Raw genomic sequence first — 27,387 nt, forward strand, 5'->3', positions numbered from 1 at the left:
AAAAGGAAAAAGTTTTGATGTAAATATGTTAAAAATTAATTTTTAAAGAGAGAGCCTCATATTAAAATGTATCATTTGTTATACAGTATTACAAAGATGAAGAAAAGAAATAGAAGGACATATACTTTAGATATTACATCAAATGTACTTTATTTTGGGGGGAGGTGGTTTGTGGCTCTCAAATTTATTATGTAAACGAGACTATCCTCTAACTCATAGTGATATGCCTGAATTATTCCTCAAACGCCTAGACTAAGAGCTTGAATCATTGCAATTATTTTCTTTACATACATAGTAATAAACTGCTCCTAAGTTATTATCTTTGTACCCACAGAATATTCCTTTTCTCTGCTCTCCTCAGAAAAGTATCTTTTTTACAGATGACAACTAGCACAGAGACCCACAACTGGCCAAGGTACAGAGTGTTAGAGACTGAGGAACAGCAAACTCTAAATGAGACCCCTGCAGCACACCTACTTCTTCCAAGCCTTAGTGCTGTCTTTGAAACAGGATACAAATGACTTGATGATTTCTCAGAGAGTCAGTTTTCTCAGGGATCTGGCCACTGAGTGACTAAGCAGGCTCCAGAATGTGCCTCAACATCCATGTTCATAGAGCCTACTCTAAATGGGCTTGGAGGTTTTTTCAAGACTGTATAAATTATGATATGACGGAATAACATGGAGAAACAAGGGAGGCATTAGAGAAGTGTTGCGATTGATTAAAACATCTTACATGCATGTATAAAATTACGATATAATAAAAATTTAATTTGGAATCATTTTGTTTTCAGTTTGACTTTTTTGTAGATTATGTAACAGCACAACAATATTCCAGTTAATATTAAATAATGACAACGTGAGATTGAAAGAAATTATCTATCATAGTTCCCTAAAAAGTAGTATTTAGTTGTGAAGAAATTAAAAAAAAAACTCTTTAAAAAGAAGTGTCCTCCAGCATAAACAACATTATATACAAAAGCACATAAACACCTAGATGCAAAAATAAAAATGAATAGTGTATCTAAAATAAAAGATATTAAAATTCATTTTTTTCTGAAATGTGCAACAAAAGAATACAAAGAAGCAAGGCTGAAAGAACATAACCAAAACAACAAATAATCGACAGCCAGCAATTTACATGCAAAAGCTCATGGAAAAGAACCACTGAAAGGAAAATAAAAGAAATATTATAAAGACGTGCATTGTAAATGAGGAACATACTTAAATATCATCTTGAGAAATAATTCAGAGACTTTATTTAAAGCTGTAACAAGTTTTAGAAAAGCAATTATAGAACAGTACATGCATTCCTTTTAATGCTGACCATTCAAGTGGGCAGACAGGTTTTAAAGAATTTTCATTTTCCTCATCGTGACTGAGCTTCACTATTTTTAGCTGAGTACAGATAATCACCTCTCAGAAATCCAATGCCCAGTGCAATTTTTTTTTCTTCCTTCAGTCTATCATTTGCAAGCTACCTTGGGAACTACAGCACACAATGAGAATATGAGATAACATATATTTCTATCTTCTAATATAGTGAAAGGAGTTGTCAAGCATGACAGCAACTTGTGTTTTGTTTTGGAATGCATAATTTTGTGTAAAAAAGTTATCATTGGTTATGTTTTAAACATTTAGATTAACAAATAGACATAAAATATACAAAAACTGTTTTCTGTGAGCGTTAGAAATACACAGATAAGGCGGCGTTCCGGAGAAGCCCAAGGAGCAGGTGGTGAAGCGCCAGCAGCTCTTCATTGTCAGCAAGCTGTGGTGCACGTTTTACGACAAGAGCGTGGTGAAAGGAGCCTGACAGAAGACACTCAGTGACCTGCAGCTGGACCACATGAACCTCTACCTTATTCACTGTCCAATAGGCTTTAAGCCGGGGTCTGACTACTTCACACTGGATGCATCAGGGAATATGATTCCTAGTGACATGGATTTTGTGGACACTTGGACAGCCACAGAACAACTAGTGGATGAAGGTTTGGTGAAAGCGATTGGTGTCTCCAACTTTAACCCTCTTCAGATTGAGAGGATTCTAAACAAATATAAACTGGTGGTTAACCAGATTGAGTGGCACCGGTACCTAACTCAGGAGAAGTTGACTGTGTACTGCCGTTCCAAAGACATCATGGTGATTGTATATAGTCCCTTTGGATCTCCTGACCCGCCCTAGGCCAAGGCTGAAGACCCTTCTGTCCTGAAGGATCCCAGGGTCAAGGCGATTGCAGCCAAGTTCAATAAAACTACAGCCCAGGTGCTGATCCGATTACCTATACAAAGGATCTTGGTGGTGATCCCTATGTCTGTGACACCAGCACACATGCTGAGAACTTTAAGGTCTTTGATTTTGAGCTGAGCAGTGAGGATGTGTCCACGCTACTCAGCTACAACGGGAACTGGAGAGTGTGTGCCTTGAGCTGTGCCAAACACAAGAATTACCCCTTCCATGCAGAAGTCTGAAGCTGCGAATCCCTGCTCTTTCTCAGCTACTTGCACCTGTTCTTCCTGCCTCATCTGTCCTTGCTAATGTCCTGTGTCCCTCTACCCTGGGTGGCCCCTTGCAGATCACACACAAAGAGTTTGTTAGTTTGGTGAAGGTTCTGGAGAGCAGTGTCAGTAACTGAGGTATTTCTTCCAGCCTTTCATGGTCTTTCTTCCCCACCTGATGGACTTTTAACACCAGTGCCCTTTCTAGCCAAAGAGAGCAAGATTTCTAGTCTGAGTAGAGCCACTAGCTGAGTGCTTAGAACAGTAACCCTTCTCTTTGCCTCAAATTAAAGCTGTTTTGTGGGGGAAAAAAAAGAAATATACAGATAAAGTAAGGCAAATAATTTTTGTGTATTTTGAATCATGTTTATATATTTTCTCTAAATGAAATATTGACCAACACACAAAACAAGAATTCTTTTGTAATGAATTTAAAGATCAACCAGTAACTTAATTTCTGAACCTATTCAACAAGAATCATATCCACTGAAAATCATCTGATATTTGATGGTAAAGCTATACTATAATTCATACAACTTTTTACTACCCTAGAATTTATATAGCACTATCATTGGCAATAAAAATTGTTTCTGTAAGCAATTTTTAATCTTTAGCAGCCTGAATAAGAGAACTTTCTTAAGATTTTTAAATATTATAGATGTATACATTGTGACTTGGTCCCTGGAACTGTGGGTTTTTATTGGTTGTGGTTTTCTATAGTGTTTTGTCCGTCGTTGGAAAGAAGATGTAAATACTACCCTTGACTGTGAGTATAATACATAATCATTCTATGAATACATGGTTTCTCTATGTAAATATAGTTTTGTTTTCTTATATTTCTGAGTCAAATTACTTCTGTCATGTTTAAAATATGTATGTGTTATCTTAAAAATAAATGAGACATATAGCAAGTCAAGATAACAAATGCAATTGTATGTGAAATAAATGTGTTTTAAAAGTACTTTGAGATACCATCTCGGTAGCATAGAATTGTAAATTATCTGTCAGTGAAAAGTCACAACAAAATCAAAACAAGTAAATATTATGTACAAAAGAAGTTCACAATATAATGCTAAAGTTCATCTGAAGACATGAAAAAGGAATAAACACATATAAACACAAATATTCAAGGATGCAGGAATAAAAAGGTTAGATTTAAATATTACTCCTATTAAGTCTTAATGCATGGCTCCAGACTGCAATATTGGAATATTAGCCTACTAAATACTTGACAAATCCAATAAAACAATTAACATTAATAAATATAATCAGTATATGAAAATTTATCTTTAGATGTAAAGTGATACCATTAATTAGTTTTGCTGTTATAAATATTTGAAATGTTATCACCTCTTTGAAAATAATGTTAATTTTATCTCTATTTTTAACACAATATAAAAATATAATTGTATTTCATTCTATTTTTGACCTATACTTCTAACCATGTATAGGGGATTGTGAACACACATGGGTCTAAATAACAAAGACAAAGATTTTACCTATGCCTTGCTTTTAAAAACATCTGACAAATGATAATAAAATTTTAAAAACTAGTATTGTTAGAAATCATAGTAAATATAAACATACTAAAATTTGTACACCTAAAGAAGATAAACAAGAAGGAGGACCCTGGGTAAGATGATCAATCCTCACTTAGAAAGAATGGGATGGACATTGGAAGAAAGAGAAAACAAAACACAAGACAGGAGCCTCCCACAGAGGGCCTCTAAAAGACTCTACCTAGTAGTGTATCAAAGCAGATGCTGAGACTCATAACAAAAATTTGGTCAGAGTCTAGAAAATCCTATGAAAGAAGGGGGAGATAGTAAGACCTGGAAAGGACAGGAGCTCCACAAGGAGAGCAACAGAACCAAAATATCTGGGCACAGTGTTTTTTTCTGAAACTGATACTTCAACCAAGGACCATTCATGGATATAACCTAGAACCCCTGCTCAGATGTAGCCCATGCAGCCCAGCATCCAAGTGGGTTTCCTAGTAAAGGGAACAGGGACTATCTCTGATATGAACTCAGTGGCTGGCTATTTGACCTCCCTCCCCCCTGACCCCAAGGGAGGAGTAGACTTGCCAGGCCACAGAGGAGGACATTAGAGCCAGTCCTGATAAGACCTGACAAGCTAGGGTCAGATGGAAGCGGTTGAGGACCTCCCTGTCAGTGGACTTATAGAGGGGCATGGGAGGAGAAGAGGGAGAAAGGGTGGGATTGGGAGGAAATGAGAGAGGGGGCTACAGCTGGGATACAAAGTGAATAAAATGTAATTAATGTAAAAAATTAATTAAAAAGAATAAAAAGAAAGAAAGAAATAGCAATTAAAAAGTACATAACTTTAAAAAGTTAAAAAAAAACATATAACTCAGGATTCCACACAAAGCAATCAATTACCTAACAACTACATACAAGCCGTTTGTTTGCTAGCTAAGATAAACAACATGAAGGATAAAAAAGTAAGTGCTCTCTGTCACAAATAACTCCACATTTGGTTAAGGCTGAGGATCTGGCTTGCTTCCATGCATGTGGACCTATCTGCATTGCCCAAGTGGCATGCTGAGGTTGGCTACCCAGAGGCTATTTAAAGTGGGCTGGCTTTCCCCAGGGTCAGATGATTGTTCAAAGTTCCTGAATAAACTGCATTGAAGAAAAAAAAAAAGAGAAAACATATATGCAAGCAATACTAAAGATACCGAGAAGGTTGTATTTTATGTATTTAGAAAAATATGTTTGTACATTTACACGTACAAAAAAGCATTGAATAAACATGAATTTAAAAGCGAAAAAAAAGTCTCTAGCAGTTATTTATTACAGAAATACTTTGAAAATCCTGTGAAGTGCCACTACAGAAAAAAAAATACAAAGGGAATCATTTTGTTGTTCCTGTATGCCAATGTAACTTGGTGGAGTCCCAGTTCTGAGAGAGGGGCATAAGAAATCAACCAGTCATAAAATCTCCACTGAGTGTCTTGAAATATAACATAAACCCAAATGCTCCAGGTGAACTGCACCTGCTAGATGATTATTTGGGTTGGCTTTTTGAGCTTATGTGAGATGACAAGTATTCTCAGGGTTAGAAGATGCCAAGGGTGGACTACCAGAATTCCTGGCAGAACCAAGAACAGAAGTCATCTAAGGAAGAAAAAGCATACAAAGATAACTGTTGTTAAAACATTCGTTTAGCTGGCATGGTGGTGCACACTATAATCCCAGCACTTGGGTAGGCAAGAGGATCTCTGTGAATTTGAGGCCCGCCTGGCCTACAAAGTGAGTCCAGACAGCCAAAGCCACACAGAAAATCAACAACAAACAAACAAACAAAAACAAAAAAACTGAACATCCAAAACTTAGTGTATCTCTGTGTGCAGATGTGCACAGGTTTGCAGGAGGACCCTGCTGTTTGAGGTTGCAGTCCTCCTTGCCCAGATACCCTTTATGAGCTCAGTGGTGGATGTAGGGCTCATTCTCCCCACACAGGGCCTCCTTCTCTCTGTTCTCATCTGGACAATGTCTTTAGGCTTAGATGCTGCTAACCATATCTGGTATATGACCTTTGGCATGGTTCTGTGCAAACACTCTCCTCCTTCTTCCAATAAGATAATTAGGTGTTGCTGTTCATATGATAGGATTTGCTGCCAACTACAAATAAAGCATCTCTGTTGATCCTAGCTCCATCAAATGGTACCTACCTATCCTAGGACCTTCCTGCCCCCCCACTGCTCCCCAAAGACTATATTGACTTTGTTTACCCGGAATAAATTTGGGAAACCTCACTGAAGTGGTTCTGTCAGAGGTCATTCTGTTGTGCTTGCAAGCTGACCAATTGCCCTGTTCATCACTTCTGCTCCATCATTCCTGAACAGCAGTTAAGACCCCAGAAATGAGGGAGAGCTTCATGCAGAGTCCAGAGAAGGTGTGTGGCCCACTGGGGCTTGACTTACAGGCAATTGTGAATGACTTACTTTGCATTCTGTGAACTTAACTCTGCCCTTCTCCAAAAATACTATCCATAATGGAGATCGATCTGTCTAGCACCTAAGATTTACTTTTCATAAAACTTGCCTCTCTAGAGCAAGCAAACACTAGGGTTTGTTTAAAATCTCTCAATGCTGAGATAACATATCAAAATCCCTCAAGACCTGTAATTATCTCAGATTATGGAATGCAGCAGGTAACAACATATTTGCTTCAATGTCTGTAAGACGTTCATTTTAAAGGTGACTTTTATTTTAAATAATCTTCCCTTAGCAGGATGAGAAAAAGTAAAAATAAGCAATTTCCTTTAATTTATGAGCCATAAAAAGACAATTTCCTGTATTACTGAGGAGTCTTGATTATAATATTTTTGAATGTTGATCTAGTTAGAGTCTGAAAGACAAATAATATGCAATGAAGAAGTCACTCCAGGAAGAAGAATGAGGATCTGAATTTCAGTGTAGTTTTACTTTCATAATTTTTGTGAACTCCTGTGGATGTGAAAATCCTCAGATGTTCAAATCATTTGTACAGAACGACAAGTGTAATATTTGCACGTAATGTAAGAGAGTACTCCCATTCATCCCCCATGAACTATGAATTGTAAGGGCACTCAAAATATCTATTGTGATACACTGCTTATAGACAATGGCAAGAAAGAAAAATATTCTCTGCATTTTAAGCTCAAAGAAAATATTTTGAAAAGTACTTTATATCTGAGTTTGGCTAAAACCATTGATACACATTTTAAGCTACAAATATTACAGTGATGAAGTATTTCTTTTATAATTTCATAAGTATTCAAAATAAAAGCAACACCCCAATCACGGACAATGCATGTAGACGACCTAAAACCCCAGCACAGATGTAGCCAATAGACTCAGTGTCCAAGTGGGTTCCCTAGTATAGGGAGCAGAGGCTGTCTCTGGCATGAACTCAATGACAGGCTCTTGGATCACCTCCCCCTGGGGGGTGCAGCCTTACCAGGCCACAGAGGAAGACAATGCAACCAGTCTTGATGAGACCTGATAGGCTAGAGTCAGATGGAAGGAGAGGAGGACTTCCCCTCTCAGTGGACTGGTGGAGAGACAAAGAAGGAGAAGAGGGAAGATGGGAGGAGACGAGGGAGGGGGACACCACTGGGATACAAATTGAATAAATTGTAATAAAGGATAATAATAATAATAATAATAATAAATCTCGCAGACTGACATTTTCTTCTCTCCCTTTATCAGTAACAACTCCTGTAAAAGATTATTTGTGTTAGCAATACAGGATCATTAGAAGTGGGAGCATTGAGTATTATCATATAAAATTTCTAAGAGAATAACCTTATTTTTGTGAAATGTCTGTTACAAAGTAAATGTGAGGACACTTAGGTCCGAGAAGTGTTTTCCAATTTCCTGATAGTCACTGTGCTCCTTCACTGACTGTCCAACGCTTCAGTGCTAACAGTTGCTTTTCTGACCTTTCTTGTTTTATTCTTTGCCTTCTTCGAACAGATTTGATATCCACATGCTACTGCACCACTGTCTAACATTTCCTAACCAGGAATTACTTTGGTGATCCCCTACCGTTTTTGTACTTTGTATAAGTGGTCTATGCTAGGAAGTTGATAAGTCAAATCTTGGGGCAGTGAGTTTAACTCATGACTAAAGTCATTCTACCCATCAAAAATTTTCTTCTCACTGGGAAGTAACATTTTTTCACCAGCTACAATTCCCACTTTTATATACAATGATATAAGTACAAAATGCAGTGTAAGTACAAAGTGATAGAAAAATTTTCTTTTCTTGCTGCCATTCAAATCCTAATCACAGCTCCAATGGTGGATGCCATGCTGCACACATGAACTCTACACATCAAAAAAAAAAAAAGGAAAAAATGTATAGAAGTATGAATTATAAAAATATTGAACTATATGTCATAGTGTCTTGCCCTGACCCGCGAGGCTTCAATGGGGTTCCTAAAGTAGGAGAATGGAAGGAATTGGGGGAGGGGACAAGAGACACAGGAATGGAGCCAAGTCTGTTCGTCTGATCAAGGCTTCCATTTATTAGAAAATTTTGGAGAAGACAGGAAAGGGGGAAGGTTAATCTACTGCTGCAGGAAATAGGAAGAGTGCTTTCATGGGTTAAATTTGGTACCTGCAAGATACCATAAGGATGTTCTCTTAAGATATCTTACAGATGCTCTAACAAACGGATGTCCTCACAATCTATCACCCGTAAGTTAGGGTCTAGATAACTCTTTCACTAAATAGCCTTAGGTCTCCACTAAATGACCTTTGCTCTCTACTTGGCTTTGGCTTCAGTAACTACCTTTGTCTCCACTAGATAGCTTTGACTTTGGCTTCCGTAGATAACTTTGGCTCCCGACAGTGTTTATTTACTGCTTTATTTACTAGCAGGAAATTAAAATCTGAATAATGGTTATATATGAGCTTATAAAAACAGAAAATATAAAACAGTTACCTCAGGTGTTTATAAATATATATATATAAATAATATAAGATAAATTTAAAATTATATCTCAAATTTATTACAAATACAGAGTATTACTATAACTAAAGCATAAACAAAACAGTGTTCACAAAACTTCATTTAATTTTAATCAAAGGTTATCTCTGGCATGAACTCAGTGGCCTACTCTCTGATCACCTTCCTCTGGGGGAGCAGCCTTTCCAGGCCACAGAGGAAGACAATGCAACCAGTCCTGATGAGACCTGATAGGCTAGGTTCAGATAGAAGGGGAGGAGGACCTCCTCTGTTGGTGGACTAGGGGAGGGACATAGAAGGAGGAGGAGGGTGGGATTAGAAGGAGATGAGGGAGGGGGCTACAGCCAAGATACAAATTGAATAAATTGTAATAAATGATGACAATTAAAAAATTAAAACAACAACAAAAAGATTATGGAAATTTAAATATCTGCTTTTGTGAGTTAAAATGCAAAACAATGTATATTTAAGTTTAAAAGTATTTCTTTATAAAATTATAAACCACTACAATATGCTTTGCCATAATCTAAAGTACATTAATTCTATTTATATTTCTGTGATTTCAAATTATTCTTCAAAAGGATGGTAGGGTTTCTTTAGAAGATTTACTAACTCAAATTTCATTATTATTTCTTTTATCCACCAATCTCTTTTTAAGTAGCCTATTTATTATAGTTAGTGACAATCTTATACCTAAAGGTCGATGGTTACAGAGCATCAATTACCCAGAGGCATGATCAGGTACCTGGGATGAATTCTTATATACCATTGAGGAGGCTAACTAGCAGTTCCCAAAAGTAGACAATTAAATAAGTAGATTAGGGATTCAGCAAAGGAAAATTAATAACACGGAAAGAAATTTTTAAATATAACTTTAAAAATTTTAGGGAAGAAATAATAAGCATTGAAATCTTTGATATTCCTCCTTAAAGAAACTGCAAATATACATTTTAAGAGAAAGTTAGCAACGTTTAGATGGTGATGAAATTATTTGTGAGAAAATGATAAAATACTTATGAGATTATATCAATGTTCAGCTCCACACAACCAGAATAAAAGTACATTAAATTAAAATTCAAAAATATTTCCTGGGGATGTAAAGATGGCTCAGCAAAGAAACGCATTTTTTGCTCTTTCAGAATATGCAACATCAGTTCTTCATGCCCACAGAGTAGTTCACAAATATTTGTAACTCCGGTCTCAGAGGATGTGATGCCTGCTTCTTCTTTCCTCCATGGGCACCAGGGATATAATTGGTTCTTATACATTCTTGTACACAAAACACTCATAAATATAAAATAAAATGGTTTCCAACTATAAGAAGAAAAAAATAACTTGTGATATACAGCAAAATTGCCAAAGGAATCATTCACACTATTTCCGAGAGGCTTTACTATGGGAAACAAGACAATTCAAACTGGTTTCATATCTAATTGCAAATATACATAATATTTATATGTCGTATATAAACATTATATAATAATATATTATATGGTATATTAAATACATTTATGAATATATAATATAAATAATATAATAAATACATATAATTTTGTAAAAATTTAAAAACATTAATGAAAGATGTAAAGAGATTATAGAAGAGAAAGAAAGTGAATAAACATAATATAATTTTCAGGGTAATACTTGTTCTTTTGAGATTTAACAACTTGTATAATTTTATTTATTTGACTACATTAAGTACACATGGAATAAAAGAAATAAATATATAGATTAAAAAGATATTTATTTAGAAGCAATATTCTGATATATTTAATAAATGATCTTACAAGTGTGTGCTATTTGATTTTGTGTTATTAATGTTGATTTAAGTAATATGAACTGAGTATGTCCTCCTCCATGGTAACCTTAGATGTGAGGGTTATGAACTCACATAACTAGAAAAGTACCAAATACAAAATCAAAGTCATGTAGATATGTTTGTTTCCCCTGTGGTTAAATACTTGAATAAATAGTGTAGAAGTGGGAAGATTTAATTTGATTTGTGTTTTTACGAATGCATTTCATTCATTTGGCTTTAATACTTTGAGCCTGACGTGAAACATCCTGGGAGAAGCATGTGGGAAAGGGAGGTTTTCACTTTGTGATGGTTGAGAACTATAGTGGAGAATGGACAGAGAACAGTACATGTGCCTTTCTAGGACAGCCTACTGTAGAATGCTTCCTTGAATGAGATACTTTCTCTTAATTTCCACTGACTCCCAACAAAGCCTTCTTCTTGTTATGATTAAAGGATTAATCCATAAATTAATCTAGGAAGATCCAAGAGTAATCACTCCATAAAATACCAAAATGAAGATACCTGTGCATTAGTACATAAATGTGTGCATGATATTTTAATCTGAATTGATTCTTCTTAGTAGAAAAAAAATAGAAGTAGGAGGTAATAAATGAATAAGGACTTAGACCTGTTAAAACCTATTGTCCTTTGTGTTTTCCAGTTACTTGGTGATAGGAAACACAATGTTCACCTAAAAGAAAATAAGAAATTGTTTATTCTGGGGAAAAACATAACCCAGAAACATATACTTAGATTACTGAAACTTTCAGATTCCAACATCATTAGCAGTTTGAGGAATATTTATATATATAAAAACAGAAGAAAGTCATAAATCAAAATATCTGGGATATAAATTTCCTAGTCCTCCCCACCTCTTTATTGTAACTTATCTAACATTTCCATCAAAATATTAGAAAAGTGTTTTAATTCATGGCTTTTCAGATATTTTAGCGCAAACATTAGATAAGTATATTTCTGAAAAGAAGGACAAGGATTTTGAGTGATCAGCCTTAGATACTGCTAGGATTCTGAGACTTTGGTTGGTTTCGTTTTTAATATATTTCAAAAGACTGTTGTTGATTAATGGAGCAGCAGGGGCACTATGCTGGCCGTGCCAAGGTGTACCCCTGCGGAAATACATGCCACCCAACAGATCTGGTATAAAGGTGGACTATTGTGAGAAAGGAGGAGGGGACCTGGGAAAGAGAGCTAGGAGGCCATGAGGACAAAGACAGGGTCAGGGAAGAAAGGGAAAGAAGAATTGGGGCATCCAAGACAGAGAGAGACAGAGATAGAGACAGAGACAGAAAGGGTGGAAGGGAGTAAGGGAAAGAGGAAGGGAGGGAAGCAGTCAGAGAGACAGAGAAAGTAGGGACATAGGGAGAATAGAGAGATGAGAGAGCTGGGCTGGAGGGAGGGAACTTTTATCCCAGCATACATTTGGTGCTCCTGTGCTCCAAGTGGTGGCAGCATGTAATAACATGACATAACGTTGTTAGGACCCTGAAAGCAGGACAACTCTTGTCTATACATTAACAACCTCATCTGTTAATCAAAGGGTGTTGAGTCACATAAGGATGTGGCAAGATATGGCTATTTAGGGAGTAAATATAATCCAAGATAACTTGTAATTAAGCTCAGGACTTGGAATATTTCAGCCTCTCCAGAGTCACTAATGGTCACCCCTACAGAAGGTTTGATGGAAGGTGGGAATCTTTTACGGAACTTTCATTCCCGCATTAAATTTAGGATGGCTTACTTTTTTTTTTTTTTCACTTAGCAAGTAGATGTTTTTTTTAGCATTCATGAGTAATTACTAACTTTAAAATTTTTGACCATAGGTTTTGCATATTTTATTAAGGTCCACATAATTAAATTAGTTGATTTGCACTTTGCAAATATTACACGTGAAACACTCAAATATGTCCTTTACAATACTTTTGAGTGGTTTACTAGGCATGGGCATTTAGATCTTATTAAATAGCATTCTACTTTGAGTGTAACTATATTATGAAGTACAAAAATATTATATACATAATTGACAATTGTCATTGAAATTCTGAGCTCCTATTATAAAGATGTATATGATTCAATTGAACAATAAAGGCATGGAGAAGGTAATTTGACTAAATTTAAAGCATGCTTCTTTTGCACTTTTCCACTGTGTATGTTCAAATCCTCTGGGAGAAATAATAGAAACTCTTATTTAAGTAGTTAATACAACTAAAATATTCAAAAGTTATCTGAAGTTTTCTGCTACATTTTTTTTAAATGGCAAAACACTAAAATTTAATGATACAGTTCTCCATAATTATCAGTAAACTTCAAATTACTATGTGGGATTTTCCACAAGTGTATATTAAAATCTGACTGAATACAACCTAAGCATGTGTATCTTGAATTTTTACTGCAACAGCATTTGCATTTCAGCAATGAAAATAATCAACTTAATTTGCCCTCCTAGAGAGCATGGAAGTGGCTTTGATTAGCCCATTGAAAGCCTATGCTGTTTCCCTTGAGTTTGGATGCAGGGGGTAGAATTGCCAACATGATGTAACCCAGCAGGGATTCTGGGTGTCAAGGATAAAACTGACTATATTAAAGACAAAAGAGAAGGCCATCAACTTGGAATAAAATATTGTTTATGAAGAAGCTCTCTCTGTGTCTTCTGGATGAAATTTATTTTTGTTATGGTGTTACCACCGGTAATATATAAGTTTTCTTCATTGTTTATTTTATCCTAGATATGTTCAGAAATGTTGTGCCTATTATTACTATTTAGGATGGAAAATTTCATGTATGTCATCAAGGAAAATGTTCAAAATAATCTTATTAAGTATCACAGATTAAAAATCCTATAATTAATTACAAATGGACTCTAATCATAAAAAGAATAGCAGTAAAAATTACACTGTTTAAAAATAGCTTAAATGAACCAAACTAAAAATTCAGTTGTCCTTAAGATGTACACAAATAGGAAGCACAAATTAAGGAAACATCTGCAACATTTTCATTCAATGAATATTGGACATTATGGAAAATTTCGGGAATATATAAATCAATGAGAATATTTAGTTTATATAGACAATGTCACCTAATTTAATTTTCTGTTGCTGTAAATAACATATCTTGATAAAAGCAATTTAGGGAATAAATGGTTGATTTTATATCATAATCCCAAGCTATAATCCATCACAGTAGGGAATTCAAACCATTAGTCACATCCACAAGCAAACTCAGAGAGCAAAAACTAGTGCATTCATGATCATGTTAAACTCAAATTCTCAGGTTTATATAATAGATGACTCAGACCTTAGAGACAGTGCCACCTACTTTATAGTTATTTTTATTTGTTTGTTTGTTGTTTATTTGTACTTCAGTTCCTTTACTAAAGATTTATACCCAAGATGATCTTTTCAAAAATAACAACAACAATAACGTCTTTTACGTTATGAGTAGGTTGTTTACCTATTCATTATTGTCTTTCTACTCAACTAGTATAATGAAGACAGTCTTTGAAAGATATTGTTACAATAGCATGGGGAGTCACACCTGAGATATTACATGTTACTGAGGGAAACAGTGCTGCCTTAGTTTCCTTAAACAACTTTATGGTTGTGTAACTTGATGTTCTTGTGGGACTCCTAACAGTATGAGTGGGGTGTCACTGAATCTTTTGCCTGCTCTTGTGATCATCTTCCTTTTATTAGATTGGCTTGTCCAGCCTTGGTATGAAGAGGTTTGCTAAGTCTTAGTGTCACTTGTCACGCCATGTTCAGTTGATATCCCTGGGAAGCATGCTTTTTCTTTGGGGGCTGAGGAGCACTGAATCTAAGGGAGCAGGGAGGATGGAGCTGAGTGTAAGGAGGAAAAACAGCAGACAGGATGTCAGGTATAAGAAAAGAATTAGAAGAAAGAATGAAATAATTTGGATAGCAGGGGAATTGAGTAGAATCTGGTAGGAGTAAAAGGAAAGGAAACAATAACCAGGATCTATTATGTAAGGAACCAAATCTATTTTCAATAAAAAAAAGAAAAGAAAAAAAAAAAAAAACAGAAGCTGAGGACAGTCTTATTAGACATTAAAAAGAAAAACCACAGGACAGACAAGTTATAAATCCCAGCAGCTACCCTGAGGAACTAAAATGAGAAAAATCTCAAAATTTCTTCATTGTCTCTCCTTTCCTAGGTGATTTTTATCTTTATTGAAAATTAAAAATAATCGTCACATGTTCCACTAGGAATACATACAGTTGCAACGTTCATAAAACTAACATAGTCTATGTGTTTAAAAATATTCACCCAGTTGTCATCAGAAAGGCTTCATCTAGCAGCTGATAGGAACAAATGCAAAATATTAGGGAAAGCTAGGGAACTCCACAGAAGAGGCAGAGAAAAGACTGTAGGAGCAAGAGGGCTCAAGGGCATAGTAAGAATATGGCCGTTAGAATCAATTAAGAAGGCTCCATAGGGTCTCACAGAGACTAAAGTAGCACCCCAGATGGGCCTGCACTAGGCCCCCTGCACACACACTTTGGTTATTTAGCTTCAAGGTTTTGGTTGTTTGTTTGGTTGGTTGGTTGGTTTTTGTGGAACTCCTAACAGTGGGTGTGGATGTGCCTCTAACTCTTTTATGTGCTCCTGGGAACCTTCTTATTCTATAAGGCCTTGTCCAACCTTGATATGAGTGTCTCTTCCTGGTCTTATCTAACCTTGTTATGTCATGTTCTGCTGACATCACTGGGAGGGTTGCTGTTTTCCAAAGAAAAATAGAGGGACACTGGCTCTGGGGCAGAGTGAAGGTTTTGGGGGTGGAATTAGGAAGAAGAAGAGGCTCCATTCAGGATGTATTCTATGAGAGAAGAATAAAGACAAAGGAAAAATAAAATAAATACTAGATTGAAAATAAACATACAAGTGCAAACATATACAATGGTTACACACGATATCATCTATATTTAAAGAAATATGAAGTAATATATTCAGATCCAAATAAGAGTGAATAAAAATGTATTTAAGTTGAACTCTTTCACTCGGAAGAGGCTGCACTTTTATAATCCCTAAAAGAAGACATACACAAGACCACCAAAAAGCTAGCTATTGAATTGACTGATCTATGGATAGAAAGGAGTTTATATTACAGGTATGAGAAACAGAATTGCCAGAGGTCTTTAATGAATCCCAAGACCACCATAATCCCAAGGCCTCTCTGCTCAGAGAGGAAAGAATACTGACTAAGGTCAGGGCTATCTCTCTTGGGAAAAGAGATAAACCTATGGGATTAGGAAATCACAGATGCAGGGTCTGGGGAGGAAATCCCATGAAGAGAGCATCTTGAAATTTTAGGGCAGTGGGGGAGGGACTTGCAGGCTGGGGATATGCACCACAGGTGTATCTCAATAGGGAAGTGGCTCTTCCTGGTTTTAATACTGTTATGCTCAGTACAACCTGAAAGATTCTTCAACAACTTCATGATACTGCCTTTTTTTTATCTTATTTACCTGCCTGTGCCAGTGTTTTCTGTTGGATTTGCAATAAGTGTATGTGTAAATTAGGTGTAAAGCAATTCGGCCACTATAATAATACTAAAAATTGACCTAAATATTACCTTGAAAACAGACTAACCAAAGACAAAGTATTTTGCAAGTTGACTGTACACACAATTTAAAGCATGGCAGCAAGCCAGATCTCAACACAGTAATTTAGAATGGAACAATAAGATAGAGAAAGACATGTAATGAACTCCAAAAAGGTGCTGCACTAACAGAATCAGACTCAAGTAAAAAATGTTGCTTCTTTGTAGGACTTTAATTTGCAACATATTTGAGCGTATTGGCAATACATGCAGAATCATTATAGATTTTTGCATGCATGCTTTATTATAGTGCATATACATGTATTTTCTAATTTATTTGTGAAGGACAAAAATATGTCTTATCTCTATGCTCTTACTTTTGGGCAATGAGTCAATTGGTGTAAGTCAGATTAACAGGAAAGAAACAATATTTAACTCTGTGCACATAATAGCACCATAGAACTATGACTGTTGAAGAATGTTGGATAAAATTGCCTTGTTTTTGATCGCTGAGTAGTAGTCCATTGGGTAAAAGTACCACAATTTCTGTATCCATTCCTCTATTGATGGATATCTAGGCTGTTTCCAGGTTCTGACTATTACAAAAAAAGCTGCTACAAACATGGTTGGGCAAATGACCTTGTTGTGTACTTGAGCAACGTTTAGATATATGGCTAGGAGTGGTATAGCTGGGTCTTGATAAAGCGCTATTCCTAATTGTTTCAGAAAGTGCCACATTGATTTTCAAAGGAGCCTACCACAGACTCTGCCTAGCAGTGTATCAAAGCAGATACGAAGATTCACAACCAAACCTTACGCAGAGTGCAGGGTATCATATGAAAGAAGGGAGAGTTAGTATGACGTGGAGAGGATAGGAGCTCCACAAGGAACAAATAAATCTGGGCACAGGAGTCTTATAGGAGACTATTTATCCAGACAAGGACCATGTATGGATATAACCTAGAACCTCTGCTCAGATGTAGCCCGTGGTAGCTAAGTAATCAGTTGGTTTTCCTAATAAGGGGAACAGGGACTATTTCTGACATGAACTCAATGGCAGGCTCTTTGATCTCCCTACTCCCCAAGGAAGGAGCAGTCCTGCTAGGCCACAGAGGAGGACTTTGCAGCCAGTCCTGAAGATACCTGATAAACCAGTATCAGATGTAAGGGGAGGAGGTTCTCCCTTATCAGTGGACTTGGAAAGGGGCAGGGAGGAGATGAGGGATAGAGGGTAGGGTTGGGAGGGAAAGAGGGAGTAAGATACAGCAGGGACACAGAGTTAACAAACTGTAACTAATATTAAAAAATAAAAATTAAAAAGAAAGAAAAATGTTTTCAAATGATAGGAAAAAAAAGTAATATTTTTAACTTTACTGTGTTTTGTGGATTCCTATATTAAATCTATTATTTTTCAAGGTAGAAGAGTCTGAAAAACTAAGTTGCCAAGTCATAACGGCATCTAAGTAGAAAAACAAACAAACAAACAAGAGATACCTTGATAGTTGACACATGGCCCCGCTGAGCAGGACTGTGGACTGCTTTTTACAGACAGCGCTGTAAACAGCTACGCCCTGTAGCGTAAGTTCTAATGTTCCAGGAAGAAGGTTCCAGGCCAGTTCTCTCTCAATTCCCCCACGTCCTGGTCTGACGTGAACAGTGTCTTCAGCAGGAGGAACTTACCTTTCCCGGAGGCAACTAAAGGCAGCAGACAAGGACTCCAATGTTTGGATTCTCCCTATGGCAACTGGAAAGCAGATTTCTCCTGCACAGAACTGAGGTTTCCCAAGTAGAGATTTAAAGGATTCTGTGATTTTTTTTCCAAGGAGGAGATCATGGCAGAGTTGAAAAGAATAGATACGGATAAGATACTACATGATCTATTATGAATGAGCAAACTGGCAAGAACTGATAGCAGTATAGAACACTGGGGAGACAGTGAAATTAAGCAGTGGAGGAAATATGGTAATATGCCTTAAACTGATGCATATCCTGGATCAGTAATTTTTGTTATTCACTCAGTCATACTCCAAGGGTGGTTAGAAAGCGTTTAATTAAAAAGTCTCTTTCAGGGAGGTTATTATAGGGATGGTTCAATTCATCTATCTTAAATATCACTTCTACTGAGTTGCTACTCTTATACACTTTAAAATAGGTTCCATTAGTTAAATCAGAGGCTACAGTGATAAATAGGCTGACACAGATATTTTAGTTATTACCAGTGTCTTTACATAATTAAAGGTAAGTGTTCAGGAGAGATTCATTAGTCGGAGATAAAATTGTACTTTCACCTTATCCCTAAATGATTTGGTACCTAAAAAGTAATCTGTCAAATGATGCTTCTAAACCATGGCCATGCTGCCCCATAGAAAATCTACATGGTAGCTTTTATTGTCTCCCTAATTTTCCATAGCATCTTAATTAATGTAGAAGAGGTTTCATCAAATATATAAGATATACTTACATCTCTACCTGTATTCACAAAATGTATAGCTTATCTACTACAAGAATCTAGATATAGAAGAGACTAAAACATCTAAGACAACATTTTGTTCAGATCTTCTAACTATTCTTTAATCAGGGAATGTAAACTAAATATATTTTAAATTAGTATATTTAATGATTTTAAAATAATTATTATTCTTACTTCAAGTAGAAAACTTTGAATTCCATGATAGTTTAGGTGTATATGAATTCCCATCAGTGGTATCTCATTATAGCTTGAAGTCAGAAATGGAGATAACTCCAGACCTTCTTTTATTGTATACTGCAGAGAAACAGAAATTTTAAAAAATGCATGGTACAAGTATGGTTGATCAATGCAATCAGATAGAAGACCAAGAAATAAACCCATATATGTATATGGGTTTATACATATTGATTTTTTACACTTGATTTTTTACAAAGGAACCAAAAGTACAAAAAGGAAAAAAAAAAAAAAAGACAGCAGCTTCAATAAATAGTGCTGATCTAACTAGGTGTAAAAATGTAGAAAAATGCAAATAGATCTATTTTTATCTCCCAACACAAACTCAAGTGCATTAAAGAGCTCAATGTAACACCAGATGCACTAAATCAATTAGAAGAGAAAGAAAGGAAGATTCCCAATCTCATTGGCACACAAAACAAACAAACAAACAAACAAACAAACAAAAACTTTCTGAATAGAACACCAACGCTCAGGCTCTAATACCAACAATTAATAAATAGGACCTCTTTAAATTGGAAATCTTCTGTAAGGCAAAAGATACTGTTAATTAAATGACAGTCAATACTGGGAAAAGATCTTCACCAATCCTATATCCAACAGAGGCCCAAATAATATATATATATATATATATATATATATATATATATATATATATATATATTAATGAATTTAATAAATCAAACAACAACAACAATAAACAAAATAACCCAATTATAAAAAAAGGAAGAGGGCAAAGAACTGAACAGAATTTTCAACAAAGGAATCTCAAAAAGTGAAGCACTTAAAGAAATGCTCAGTTCCCCTAATCATCAGGGTAATTTAAATAAAAATGACTGAGATTCCATCTCACACTAGTTAGAATGACTAAGATCAAAATCTTAAGTAACAGCACACGGTGGTGAGCATGTGGAAAAAGGGAAACACTCCTCTGTTGCTGGTGAGAATGTAAACTTTTACCAACACTTTGGAAATCAGTCTGACACATTCTTAGAAAATTGAGAATAACTTTACCTCAAAACCCAGCTATCCCTCTCTTGTGTATATACCCAAAAGAGGCTCTACCATGGAACCAGGACTTGCTAACTATGTTCATAGAAGCTTCATATTGCCCTTATTTGGAAACATCTACATGTCCCTAAATCAAAAATGGATAAAGAATTGTGGTACATTTACGCAATGGAACCCTACTCAGCTATTAAAAACAAAGAAATCCTGAAATTTGCAGGCAAATGGACTGAACTAGAAAATGTTATCCTAAGTTTGATAACCCACACCCAGAAAAACACACATGGTACAACTCACTTAAAAGGGGATTTTAGCCATAAGCATAGCATAAGAAGACAAATAACAGGAAGGATCCGAGGGAGGATGCATAATCTCACTCACAAGGAGGGGATAGAATAGACAGAGGTAGTGGCTGAAGAGAGGAAACAACGCAGGAGACTGGGTACAGAGCGTGAAGAGGGTGAAGATTAGGCCTGGGGAGAGGAAGAACAAGAGGGCAGAAGGTCTGTAGAGAAGAGAGAAATGGAGGGTTGGGACATCCCTGTGACAAACTGGAGACCTACGTCAGAGTAGGCCCCTGGGAGGATATGAGGGGAATTTAAACAATGACTCCTAGTAACACAGGCCATAGAGACTGAAAAGGACATCCACTAACTAAACTAGCCTCCTTGTACAACCTACCCACAAAAACTTCTACCCAAAGTTTGCCCTCCCTACAAGATATGTAGGAATAATGATAGAGCAATTAGAGCAGAGATTGGGGGAAGGCCAACCAGTGTCTGCCCCAACCAAAGACCCACCATATTGGAGAGTACAAAACCCCCAACACTATGAAGGATACTATGCCAAACTTGCAGACAAGAGCCTGACAGAATTGTCCTCTGAGAGACTTTATCCAGCAGCACCTCAAAACAGATAGTGAGACTGACAGCAAGACATTGGTTGATGCAAACGGAGTCTTGTCGAAAAGAGGGAGGAAAGAGAAAAGGACCTGGAGGTGACAGGAGCTGCACAAGAAGACCAACAGGGCCAACTAAACAAAGCCCAGTGTGGCTTGCTGAAACTGAAACATCAACCAAGAACCACCCATGTATTGGACCTATGCCCCCTATAAAGATGTAGCAGATCAGTGGCTCAGGCTTCTTGTGGGTCCTCTAGTAAGGGAAGTGGGGACTGTATTGGAAGAGGACACAGTTGTCAGCTGTTATATCACTTCCCCCAGAAGGGAATGTCTTGTCAGGTCACAGAGGAAAAGGACATGCTCCTCAACTTGATGAGCTGGAGTGGATGTATAAGAGAGCTCCCCTTTTCTAAGAAATAGGGAGGTGAAGAGGATGACTGAGAGAGGGTAGGACTGGGAGGGGACTGGGGGTGCATCTACAACCAGGATGTGAAGAGAATAACAAATATATTTTTTAAATAGAAGTGCAAAATAAGTGCTTGTTCACAGTCATGGATATTATTTTAAGACCAGCCCCCCAAAAAAATCACACAAGAAACCTAAGATACCTGTTTATATTCTTCTAGACTTGTTATCATGAAATTATGTAAAGTATGATTTGATTTCCATAAAAGTATTTTATTCATACTTCATTGCAATTCAATCTTCAAAAGTAAATACACACCTCTCCTATAATATTCTGATTCAAAGCACTGAAGTTCAGTGTATTCATCTTTTAAAAATGTCCCTCCAACCTTGTGCTAATGTCATGGTTTCATTCATTGTGCCACTAATACCTCCGAAACATAACTCAGTGTAACACTGAATGTGTAAGGTAAGATGTTCATTTTTGCCTTATCCACTCTGTTAAGTTTTAAAATGATGAGAGAATCAAATAGTAAGAAAATAAAATGATACAAAAAAAAGACTTCCTTCTTCTCTGTTCAAAATATAATATTCTTCGGCCTTTGAACAAGAATTAATTGAATCCTGTCATTTTATTCTCTAGTTTGACAAAGGTAAACACTTTACTTTTCAGCCAGTTGGGATAAACACACACACACAGACGCACAAACACACACACACTCACACACACACACACATATGCAACTAAGTATAGAAGTTCATGCACAGATACAGAAGCATATTTGTGTATACTCATATAAAATGAAAGAAGACAAAGTTTCTCTTTGTCTATCAGTTTCATTCCATTTTGCTGAGGAACTCAATATAATAACTGTTTACAGATTTGCACTTCAAACAAGACATTACAGTTAAATTGAATTGTACTTTAACTGCCTCAGTTATTTTTTTAACACATAAAGGAAATAGGATGGTATATTACTTTCAGGGGGATGCTGATGGAAAGAGAATGAAACCAACAGAAAGCTAAAGGATCAATGAGTAAAAATATGACTTGATGAGTTTCAGTCATGTTGCTTTGTCATCTTCTAACTTAACTCTTATAGGAACTACATGTCAAAGGATGAAACTAAAGTCAAAGGTCACATTGTAAGGCACATAAAATTTTAACAGAATGATCTTGATTCTTTAAGTGTGATTATTTCCATTATACTCAGAAAACATTATTTTCATATATAATGCATTTATTTAAGTCACTGAGACTAGTACTAAATTTAAAACCAAAGCTGACTCAACCACCAGATTCTTGTATCACTTAAACCCTAAGTCAGAAAAGTTGAGTCTAGAGACATTCTGTTCTGAATGCATCTGATCTCATCTGAAATTAGAAAAACTGATATCTCAATTAATCTTGTTCTAGAACAAGTGTGTAGAATGTACAATGCTTTAGAAACAAATCATCCCCTAGTCAAGCCACTGAACATAAATTTATTATTTTTAAATTTTTATCTCATACTAAAAGTAAGTGTTATGAATATAGAACATAACAATTAGACATAGCAGACACATTTCTGAAACATGATTTAGTGGTTTCCCTTCTTTTCACCACCTCCCACTCCCTGCCAGTCTTCATTCATTTTTTGAATTAGAATTACCTCACCTAATACTCTGCTTTCAGGATATGTCTTCTTTCCTGAAAATTACATAATTTTATTTTTTCTCACAGCTAAATAAAATGTCTTTGTGTGCACGTTTCTCATTTCCATGGGCAATATTCTTTATCTATTTGACACTCCCACAAGCAGCAAATACATGTTCCTCTTTTCCAATACCTCTCCCACATTTTTTGAATTTTAGAAAAACAGAGCCAGTCAACAAATGATGTTGGAAAAGTGGCGATCTACCTGCAAGAGAATGACATTCAATTCATGTCTTTATTTTATTAAAAAACACACACTATATTGAAAATAATCACCATTAAGTGGATCAAATATATTAATATATAACCTGAAATGATAAAACTTCTAAAGGAAAATGTAGATAATATGTAAATATGTAAGTGTAGGCAAGAATTTTTTTGTGAAATATATAAACAAAAATATTAACACGCATTCTAGCCCCACAAACCAGTAACTGGTAATACATGTTTTTAAAAGTTTGTGCACAGTAAAAAAAAAAAAAAAAAGCTAACACAAGAACAAATGCAACAGAATAGGAGGACATTCTTTACCAGCTATGTCAGACTGGGAACTAATATCTAGAACTGGCAAGGAAATACAACAATTTTATATAAAACTCATGTCTATAAATCAACAAATACATAATGAAGTGGGTAGACAGTTCCCTAAGGAAGATACACAGTTGAGCATTAAGCATTTTAAAATATGTTCATCATCTTTATTCATCATGGAAATACAAACTACTTAAAACTACTTAGAGAAGCCTCTTCACCACACTCGGAATATCTGCAATCCTATATTTGCTTTATAGCACTTTCTCTCATAAAAGAAACAGACAGTTTTTAGTGTATTAATGTACCAAGTTTTTTTATTTTTTACTTTTTCTACTAAGTATAACTGTATTTCAAGTCAGCTCCTCAAATTCGTTATGACTATAATTTTACAACCTCTTCTTTTTAAAAGCCCATTCCTTTAAAATATACATCAACAGTTCTGCTACAGGAGTAATGGCATCATTATTTTTTTTTTTCTGTTTAGGTCCTCCACCTCATCTGTGCATGTCAACATAGCAATATTCAAGAGAAATATACTTTTGCTTCCAAAAGTGAGTTTTGCCCTTTAGAAATTATGTGTATGATAAATTACCCGAAGACTTCTATGAATGATGCTAAACAATTGTGTCCTTTGAAATGTACATGCTATGTGGTAATCCTTTATGACACACTGAACTGGGAATGACTTAAGTTAATCTCTTTACCAAAAGCAGGAAGATACGTTGGCTGAAAATGTCTTTAAGTGGCCACACGTCTTTAGTTAGAGAACGTATCTGTAATTTCAAATTCATTCTCACTTCTACAAGGCAATTCATGTCAAAGAATCAACAGACTTAAAATTGCCCACAGTTTCCCATTGTAAGAAATAACAATCTATGTGAGAAGGCAAAAAAAAAAAAAAAAAAGCAAATTATACTCTTGTCCTGTTGATGTTGATGCCAGGGTTTTGTCTTTTTTGTTTCTTTTCACTTCACTGAAGTGATGAGAAAGAATCTGTTCTTCATAGCTAAAACCATATACTTGAAAAAAAGAAGTCAAATGTTAACAATTTGATTTGATAAGGCTTTTGTTATATATTATAAATAGCAACATTTCAAAAATTGTCATAATTTTAATAGATTCTTCATTATGGCAGAGAATTACAAGATCACAACAAATTTTCTGGCCAGTCTTCTTGTGTTTGACAAGGAATGTAGATGTTTAAACCAGCACATTGCCTTGTACATGTGTAACTTAAATCTTACTTAATATAAACAAACAAATGAACAAATAAAATCTATTTTGTTAACTACATTTTCAAAATGAAATACTTAATGGCAGGGATTTACCTTCTAGAAAGCAATCAGCTTGGCAGAATGCAGGGGGAAATAAATAGGCCTCAGAGATCATGTAAACATTTCTTCAAAGGTGAACAAAAAACTAGTTTTCAAACAATTAAGCACACATTTCTTGTTTTGTGAGAAGTTTGCTATTTATAATACAATTAAAGAAAGCTGCACACCAAGCAGAGACCTTCTCTAACTTTCCTGTGATGTTACTTTGAGTTCATATGTAGGATGCTATCATCCCAAACCAGTAATTATTTAAACCCAGATTAAAATAATTTAAGTGTGATACAGTATATTTTTAGAAGGTAAAACTTTGAATTCATTGATCTAAATTTAAAGTTGAGCATTTTGTTGTTTTGTGTTTTATTGATGTTTGTTCATTTGGTTGGTTTGATGGTTTCTTTTGTTATTTCTTTTTGTTTGCATCAAGGCAGAAACCAAGTTATGGTATATGCATGGATTTTTATGTTTAAGTAAAGGGGATCATTCATCATAAGCTTATTAAAAGCCTAACTAATCATTAGACATGTGTGCAATGACATAAGAAACATAATAGCAAGTTTATTCATTTTATTAATATCTTATAAGATACAATATTATTTCTATATGATTCTATATTTATCATCAATAAAAGAAACCCTCAAGATCAATGCTGATGGTAGTATATTTAGGAACATTGTTTCTTTTCAGATAAAGAATTATTACTATTAGATGTTTTCAGGTGTAAGAACTTTAGATATAGAAAGATTATGAAAGTTGCTACTGAGTCTTTCAAACATTTTTAGTAGCTTTGATGTCATGCTATCTCTGACAACAAGTAAATATAAAATATAAAACTTATCCATCATATGAATAATTTAGGAGAGACATCTCAGGAAATATTTACATTTTTCTTTGTATCTCTCAGAATCATGACAACCTTTGCACAAACTGGGCAAAGGAAGATGGGTCATCACTAGTGTGTCACTCAAGCATGTGATCAAGCTGGTTAGCTGAACTGAGGCATCTATGCTCATACTTTCAAAACTACATGTGTTTGATTTCACTTACATCTCTCTCTGCAGTTGAGAAAAGATGTGCTGCCTCTCACTGGCAGGCCGACCTGTCTGTTGAGTCTTCTAAACTACCTTAGAATATCAGAAACATCCGTTTCTTTTTGCTTAGCTATATTCCAAGTACATCCTCCTGTCTAGCCAAGGTTCTTATGTGAAATCAAATGAGAATAGCTCAGCCCTCTTGCTCTAAACCAGATGCAGAAGTAACACTTGACTCTAATTTATGCTTTGTAATTTGTCATGGTTATACTCTTATGGCACACTGACTTGAGTAAAGTCCTGGCTGAATGCTCAGCTATAGCTTCCTGGAGTCAGTGCTTCACACGTGAGAGAAATCACTGTGTGTCCAGAATAGGAAGTTAGCATTTTTATAATTTAACTTCTTAAGTTAATCTGGCAGAAGTATGGCTAAATGACTTTAGGAATCCATTTATTTTCCTCATACTATAAATTAAACCCACATCTTCACACATGCTGGGCTGCACTCTGCCACCACTAAGCTACATCTTTTAAATTCATACAAAATAATCATCACTGAGAAGGGTGTTATATCTCCTAGCACTGGAAGATTAAGTGGTTGTGAGCACCCACTGTGGTTGGTTGGACTAAACTAGGGTCTACTGGACGTGTCTCAAACACTCTTAACTGCCTACCTATTTTCCCAGACCCGTACATTTTTTAGCAACATGTAAGTATTCGTAACGGTATTTGTTTTCCTCAGGAAAAAAAAAAAAAAAACAAAAAACAAACAAACAGTATTGTTCCTTGTATAAATACAGTGTTATGATAGCATTTTGTATGCACTCACATAAACATACTTATACATATATACACATATATAAATTAACACATATGTTTATAGAAATAGATTTATAATTATATAATTAAGATTATAGCCATAATTTTATGATAGGATTGTGATAATTCTTGTTAATAAATAAGATCAAATTAAGTTCCAATAAAAAGATATTTCACATATTTTAATTATTTTCACATTTTATTCATTATATATCCCGATTGAAACTCCATCCCTCAAAACCTCCCAGTCCAACACTCTCTCCCTCTTTTTCCCATCCCTTTCCCCTAGTCCACTGAAAGGGGAAGCTCTCCAATATTGTCATCTGCCCATAGCTTGTTAAGTCTCATCAGGACTGTCTGGATCCTCTTCCTCTGTGGCCTGGCAAGGCTGCATCATCAGGGACCAGTGATCAGAGAGCAGTCAACTGAGTTCATGATAGAGGCAGCCCCTATCCTCTCACTCAGAGATCCACATGCAGACTGAGCTACCATGGCCGCATCTGAGCAGGGTGTCTAGGTCCTCTCCATGCATGATCTTCTGTTGTTGCATCAGTCTCTGGAGGATCCTGTGAGCTCAGATATTTAAGGGTTTTTGGTCTGCTTGTG

General features: G+C 35.6%; 1 pseudogene; it reads left to right on the forward strand.

Annotated features, from left to right (window-relative positions):
* The first annotated feature begins 453 nt into the window (after nt 1–453).
* On the forward strand, nt 454–2,471 carry LOC110543670 (aldo-keto reductase family 1 member B1-like; annotated as a pseudogene).
* The last annotated feature ends 24,916 nt before the right edge of the window (nt 2,472–27,387 follow it).

This window comes from Meriones unguiculatus, chromosome 17, assembly GCF_030254825.1.
Source record: "Meriones unguiculatus strain TT.TT164.6M chromosome 17, Bangor_MerUng_6.1, whole genome shotgun sequence".
NCBI classification, from domain to species: domain Eukaryota; kingdom Metazoa; phylum Chordata; class Mammalia; order Rodentia; family Muridae; genus Meriones; species Meriones unguiculatus.